This window comes from Sceloporus undulatus, chromosome 2 (assembly GCF_019175285.1).
Source record: "Sceloporus undulatus isolate JIND9_A2432 ecotype Alabama chromosome 2, SceUnd_v1.1, whole genome shotgun sequence".
NCBI classification, from domain to species: Eukaryota; Metazoa; Chordata; class Lepidosauria; order Squamata; family Phrynosomatidae; genus Sceloporus; species Sceloporus undulatus.
Window position 1 is genome coordinate 21361335 of NC_056523.1, and position 5627 is coordinate 21366961.

The window sequence follows — 5627 nt, forward strand, 5'->3', positions numbered from 1 at the left end:
ATAAACAACCGACAAACATATATAACAAAACATACATACATATATATTTATTTATGTTTTATATATATATAGAGAGAGACACACACACACATATATAACATAACATATACAGACATTTATATATATTAAAATGTCTGTGTTTTATATATATATAAAAATAACAGAACACAGACCTATATATATAAATATGTGTTCATATGTGTATATATATATATATATATATAGACACACATATATAAACAACATAACATATAGACATGTGTCTATATATATATATATATATACACACACACACACATAAATAACAACATACACACACACATATATATATGTATATAAATAATATACACAGACATATATACTATAACAATGTCTGTGCACAGACACACACACATACATATATACAATATAAACAACCAACATTTGTGGTCTACTAAGGCTCCTAGATCCCTTCCACATGTAGCCTTGTCAAGCCAGATATCCCCCGTCTTCTTCACCATCCTCCCAATGCTTATGCTGCTGAAAAGGGTCTGGGTTGACAGAGGACAAGGAAGTAAAAGGGGGATTGGTGGCGCAGTGGCTAAATGCCTTTACTGCAGCCATTCACTCGAAACCACAAGGTTGCGAGTTCAAGACCAGCAAAAGGGCCCAAGCTCAACTCAGGCTTGCATCCTTCTGAGGTCGCTAAAATTATTATTATTATTAACCTTTATTTATGAAGCGCTGTAAATTTACACAGCACTGTACATACAATCTTTTAGTTAGACGATTCCCTGCCCTCGGGCTTGAGTACCCAGACTGTTGGGGGCAAATTAGCTTACTTGCTAATTAGCTTACTTGCTGTTCACCGCTATGATCTTTGGAATAGCGGTATATAAATAAAACAAATTATTATTATTATTATTATTATTATTATTATTATTATTATTATTATAGCTTTTATTTATATACCGCCCAATCACTGGGAATCCGAGCGGTTTACAATAGAGGGGATAACAGACAATTCCCTGCCCACAGGCTTACAATCTAAAAGACACGACACAAAAGGAGAAAGGAATGGTGAGGGGGGGAGGGAATCAGGTCCAGCATTCTTCTCTCCCTCTGAGGCCTGGACCAAGGCAGATGGACCGGAGGGAGGGCTCTTCTTCTTCAGGCTAGTCCCTGCTGGTACTGTACTGGGCCAGCCTTCTCTCTCCCTCAGAGGCCGAAAGATGACAGTTGGGGAGGGAGGAGCCTCCTTCTTCAGGCTAGCCCCTGCTGGTACTGGGCCAGCCTTCTCTCTCCCTCAGAGGCCGAAAGATGACAGTTGGGGAGGGAGGAGCCTCCTTCTTCAGGCCAGCCCCTGATGGTACTGGGCCAGCCTTCTCTCTCCCTCAGAGGCCGAAAGATGACAGTTGGGGAGGGAGGAGCCTCCTTCTTCAGGCTAGCCCCTGCTGGTACTGGGCCAGCCTTCTCTCTCCCTCAGAGGCCGAAAGATGACAGTTGGGGAGGGAGGAGCCTCCTTCTTCAGGCTAGCCCCTGCTGGTACTGGGCCAGCCTTCTCTCTCCCTCAGAGGCCGAAAGATGACAGTTAAGGAGGGAGGAGCCTATCATTATAATACTTTGTAAAAAGGAGCTTCTTTGTCAGAAACTGTTAACTGAGGTACGCCTGTGGTGTGGTACAGTCTAGACCTCCCAAAAAGGGAGTCCTGCCGGTGCCTTCCCCTGCAGGGAAGCCGCAGTCACCAAACCAAGCGGCTTCCCACCGGTGGAAAAAGAACCCACAAAAAACGGGCTCTTTTTGCTCCGCTGTTGTGATGCCGAGTGCGCCAATGGCGCACTTGGGGCATCACAAGCGCAGCGCGACGTGGGGACACTATGCGTCTGTCACGTAACAATGCCAGTGCCTGTATACATTGCTATGGTGCAGCAACATACTAGGGTTAGGGACCATGTGGTTGCCACGCGGTCCCTTAACCCTAATACGCCACCAGCACAGCGCATTTGGCGCATCTGTACCATGCCGATATTACCTTTATTTAGACCCTGCCTTTTCCCCAGTGGCCTAACTAACTTGTTTGACATCCAGTGGGTTGGGAAGAAGCCCTATCATTGCCCAGAGAGTCCACATAGGAGAGAAGCCTGCTTGGACGGTGAGAAAAGCTTCAACATCAACTTGTTGTTGTGTTTCTTCAAGTCATTTCCGATTTATGACAACTCTAAGGCAGTGAACCTAAAACGAGGTTTTCTTGGCCAGATTTCTTCCAGAGGGGGCTTGCCATGGCCAACCTCTGAGGCTGAGAGAATGTGACTTGCCCAAGGTGACCCAGTGGGTTTCCATGGCCAAGCCGGGTTTCGAACCCTGGTCTCTCAGAGTCCTAGTCCAACACTCAAACTGCTATGCCACACTGCTGTGAACTCATCCCTCACTAAACACTGGAGAATCTACACAGGCAAGATGTCCTACACTTATCCAGATTGTGAGAAAAGCCAGAGTTGTAATGTCATCACTTGTGGAAACAGTCTCCTTGGTGGCCCTATTGGGGCCCTTCAAATAAAATAATTTTTCCTATGTCTACCAGGGGCAGGTTCATTCATACCATTACAGTTATAGCACTATGGTCCAAAACACACTGCGGAAATAATCCAGTTTGAGACCACTTTAACTGCCCTGACTCAATGCTAGGAAATTCTGGCGACTGTAGTTTGTGAGACATTTCACTTTCTCTCTCAGAGAGCTCTGGTGCCACAATAAATAACAGTTCCCAGGGTTCCCTAGTACTGAGACAGAGCAGTTAAAGTGGTTTCAAACTGAATTATTTCTGCAGTGTCTTTTGGACCCGTGTTTCTACTTTAGCTGCCATGGGTTCATCATAAGGATAATTCTGGGTTTAGACTTTAGTGTGCTCTAGCGCAGTGGTCCTCAAACTTTGGTCTTCCAGATGTTTTGGACTTTGGCTCCCAGAAGCTCTAGCCAGATTGGCCAACAGTCACGAATTCTGGGACATGAAGGCCAAAACATCTGGAGGAACAAAGTCTGGGAGTGACTACTCTACTTCCTCACTTGCAGTGAACATTATAAAGATAAAAAGAAACCCTCACTCTATGGAGTTTATCACATGGGGAGAATCCTGTGCAAAAACAGGTTTTAAAAGCTGAGGGGAAAGCCCACAAAAGTGGGTTGATTTTCACACACGTTGTTGTTAAAACTAGTGTTAACCCAAACGGAAAGTAGACAAAAGCCACTCCTTTTTACTTTTGGCTTTTTCCGAAAGTAAAAAGGAGCGGCTTTTGTCTATTTTCCGTCTATTTTCTGTTCGGGTTAACACCACTTTAACGACAACGTGTGAAAATCAACCAAGGTTTTGTTTTTTTTAAATTTAAACCCTTGTTTCCACATGGGATTTCTACCGTGTGTGATAAAGTTTATAAATTCCCTATACCTGAGCTGGACTCATGAGCCCTGAAATCTCCATTATTTGGAAGCAGGAGACTCATGTGGGAAATGGGTGACTCTTTCCTCCTCACCCCCATCTTGGTCTTATGTTTAACATAGATAAGAAGGGGAACTTCCTGCTTGATTTACAAGTGTTAATTAAGGAAATCCTCCTTTAAGGCACAGATTCCTTTTTGGAAACCTCCAAAGTTCCTGTTGACTAAATTTCACACACTGTTTACCCTGATAAACAGATTAGAACAAACACAGCCATCTTAAGGACTGCCCCAAAGTGCTGACAAATGGTAGACAGAGGTCTGAAAGACACTGCAGAAATAATCCGTTTTGAGACCATTTTCACTGCCCTGGCTCAATGCTAGGGGAATTCTGGGAACAGTCGTTTTGCGAGACATTTAGCCTCCTCTGTCAGAGAGAGACCTCTGGTGCCACAATAAGCTACAATTCCCAGGATTCCCTAGCACTGAGCCAGGGCAGTTAAAATGGTCTCAAACTGGATTATTTCTGCAGGCTTCTGTAGGATGGAATTAGAGCAGTTACAGTGGTTTCATAGAATCATAGAACTGGAAGGGGCCCCATAGGCCATTGGGTATATACTCCGTGTCTACTCAGTGTAGTAAATACAGCTAGAGCATTCCCAGCATCCTCTTTTTGACAATGACATTCAGACAATGAGACCCCACCACGTCTCTAGTTCTGTGATGCTTTCCACTAGTAACATGGTGTTTCCTGCATATCTTAGATTTTTGATATTCAGAACAGCCAACTCAATTTAGTGACTGGGGTTGGAGGCTGGGTCACCTCTATACTAGGCTTATACATTGGAACAGTCATTTTTTATTCACATATAGTACTTTTGATTATTTTTGTCCTCCTGGATCTAATCCTGCTCCTGCACAGGGTTTTTCCGCCTATGTCTGGGATGCCTGTGACATACTGTATTGGCTGTGACTTCTCACTTCAGTATTCCCAGTTAGTGCTAAATGATTCTTTTATAGACAGACTAACATGTCTATGTGTTTGAATTCAGTAGCTAAGTTCACTGGTGCCATTTCTTTTCTAGTTACCATCACTGCAAAGTCTTTTTAAAAAATATTCTTTTTAAAAATATTATTAAAGTTGAAATTGAAAATTTAGCACAAAATGAAAAACCAATAAAAAAAGAATATAAATAAGGCAACAATCCCCTCCAGCCTCATCAGGACTGAGCATGCTAAGTAGAACCTATGGAATATTAAAATCATACACGAGGAGGGGAAAATTAAGACATTAGTCCCAAGCCTGCATTTTGTCAAGAATGGATGTTCTCAGTTCAGATGCTTCTGGAGGGAAATTCATACAGGCCTCGTCCATCTGGCCATGTGGTACTCCAGGAAATAAACATTTGGAAGTTTTATTCTCAAGACAAAAAGAGATGCTCCGACAGCCACATGTTGACAAAATGTATAATATTTAATGCCTTTGCCTGGTGAAGAAACCAGTGAAGCTTTAGAAACTTCCAACATACCATTTTTGCATTTGGCTGGCCCAATAAAAGGTATCACTGTTTTGTGGATTTTGGATGTTATTGTACTTTGCCACATGGCCAAGATGGCCATCCCTGGATATGAGTTTTATTAAGCCAAGAATTCAATTTCTTCTTTTTATAGGCAAGCAATAAGGAGGTACTATTTGGATCCCTAAGGCTGAGTTTTCTCACCCTGCTGTCTCCTCTTGGGCAAAGATATTTCCCCCCTTAATACCTAGTAATTTTCAGAAGGGAAATATTTTTTTCCCTTAATACTTAGTGGTTTTTTAGAAGGGAAATATTTTTGCCTCTTAATACCTAGTGATTTTGCTGTTTCATTCTGGTGCATCCCTGTCTTAAGAATTTTGGATTTAAAAGGGAAATATTTTTTTTAAAATGAATCTACAAGGATCTTAGTAATTTTTGGTCCAATCTTACAGAAGTTAATATTTTAAAGTTTAACAAATCTATGCTTCAAATGCCTGCAGCATACAGTATATTTGTTGTCTGTGTGTGTGTGCGTGTGTGTGTGTGCGTGTGTGCGCGTGCATGCATTTGCTTGGCTCAAATAAAGGTTTCAAGAGAGCTTTGATTCCTAGATCAGACAGGAAAAGGAATTGAGAAGGAAATAGTCAGATCCTTTTCCTGCCCTGCCTTGATCCTATTCCCCACCCTTCCTTTCCGGAG